This window comes from Mytilus trossulus, chromosome 1, assembly GCF_036588685.1.
Source record: "Mytilus trossulus isolate FHL-02 chromosome 1, PNRI_Mtr1.1.1.hap1, whole genome shotgun sequence".
Classification (NCBI taxonomy): Eukaryota; Metazoa; Mollusca; class Bivalvia; order Mytilida; family Mytilidae; genus Mytilus; species Mytilus trossulus.
Window position 1 is genome coordinate 82,006,903 of NC_086373.1, and position 2,260 is coordinate 82,009,162.

A 2,260-nucleotide genomic window follows, 5' to 3' on the forward strand; every position below is an offset into this window, starting at 1 on the left:
GTCAATACCTGTTCCAAGAGTTCCAAGAGAATATTGGAACTAGTTATTTTTCGTTGAAACAGAAGATTATTGTAATGATTTCCAAGACGTCAAATGTTTGCAAATTATGACAGGTTTGTCAATATCCTTTTTCTTTTCATAGATTGCATACTTTTGTCAAATTTTCGCCTGAAGACGGACAGTGTGCTTATACAGATATTTGTGTTTTCTGATTTTAACAGTAACATCTTTTTAAATTAAAAAATCTGACTTTTCAAAACTAACTTAGCATTTTAAGTAAATAGTTTGAGCACACCATATTTTAAATTTGATTTCAAATTTAAAAGTACATATTAAATTTAAAGGCTTTCATTTCAGTGTCCACCAACTCGCCACAGCGACCTCGATAAAAAAGAAAGCTAACAAAGATGAAATATAAAACGTTTTGAAGCCTACAAACCTAAAGGGTCTATATATAGCTAGATAAAGCGATTGATGTAACCTTTGCCCTGAAAGATTTGCAGCCTTAATTATTGTTAGAGAACATAATTCATAACTTGTTATTTATAAAATAAGATAAAATCAGAACTACGAGGAAAATTCAAAACAAAATGCTCCTAATCAAATTGAAAAATCAATAGCGCAAACACAACAAACGAATGGAAAACTGTCTTATTCATGACTTGGTAAAGCATTTCTCTTTATGTTGGATTAAACTTGGTTTAATAGCTAGCAAAACCTCTCACTTGTACGACAGTCGCATAGACATACCATTTGTTTTTCTCAACAATATGTGAGCAAAGCCTCACATAAATGGTAAACATTAAAAATTGGGGTTCGTTCGTCATCATTGTGTTGTATTCATCATCACTTTGGACACAACAACTATTTCAACAAAGAAAAACAAAATGGCATATATCAGCAGAAACGAATGACAAGAATACAAAAACATGACAATAGCACAATAACACAACGTTTGGATGTATAAATTACGAGCCAAGCCAAAATGATATTTACCAAAACTAGACTGAACTAAAAAGGTTCAATATACATGTATACAAATGCAAATTAAAATACCTAAGATGATAAACAACATCAGTTCCTATCATATATACTTCAAAACCGTCATCTATTATTTGTGAAGTTGATACAGATCAACAAGGCCTTGATATCTTCCGACGAATTAATTTAAAAAAAACCAGACACTTTGGTTCATCAATCTTCTCCTCAGACACTGGTGACGTTTTATAAAGGCTGAGTAGTTGTTGCAAGCTCTTGAATGAGTTGAAAAATGTATATCCAATAAGTAGGTGAAGTTGGTATATTGCTGCCATGGAAGGGAAATTGCAATGTCAACGTTAAAATCGTCAAGTTTGTCATATAGTTTGGTACATACATGTAGATGAAAGCTTAATATGTCAAAATTACATACATACATTTTGATAGATACTTACTTTTTGTTTCCCTGTTTTTTATGCCCCTGCATCTGAAATTTGGGGAGAGGTGTTGTTTTACCCCTGTCCGTCTTTTCGTCCGTCTGTCCGTGATCAGGGTTTTGATATTATTTAATATAACTTTGTATTTTTTTTATAGATAGATCTATAAGTGATTAAATGTTGTAGTTATTATAAAACAACAATTTTCATCTGTTAGAGCATCAATTATGTCTCTCAGACATAATAATATATTACAGAAAGTCCTACATTGACTTTGTTAATAATAAAGTGACTTAAGAGTGGAGTGCGGTGGCATCACTTTTGTCTAATTTTGTTTCTGCAATATTTTGAAAGAATACAATGTGTTTGTGACAATTTCATTAGATACTACTGAGATCAGTGTCACAAAAAAAGTTGAAGACATAAGTTGACTAGTAAAAAAAAGACAACAGTAGTATACCGATGTTCAATAGTCATAGTAAGAATAATATTGAAAGGATACACAATTTTCGTGACAATTTAATCAGATAATACTGAACAGAACTACTTCATATGTTGTTGTCAGTTTGACAGTTATGAGTTGTAACGTTTGTCTTCCTTTCCGTTTCAGATGCTTTGAACTACGAGATGAGTATGGTTAGCACGACAACGACAACGAATGCATTCTAGTTTGCATCTGCCTTGTACCTTTCCTTATTTCGTATATGATGTAGTGATTTTAAGACACTAAGTCTAATATAATTTGAACGAAAGTCGGGAAATGATTTTGTTTTCTGTCTATGTTATGTTTCTCAGCGACTGTCAATGTCCAATTCTGTTACAAAATGTATCAAGGATGTATCAAA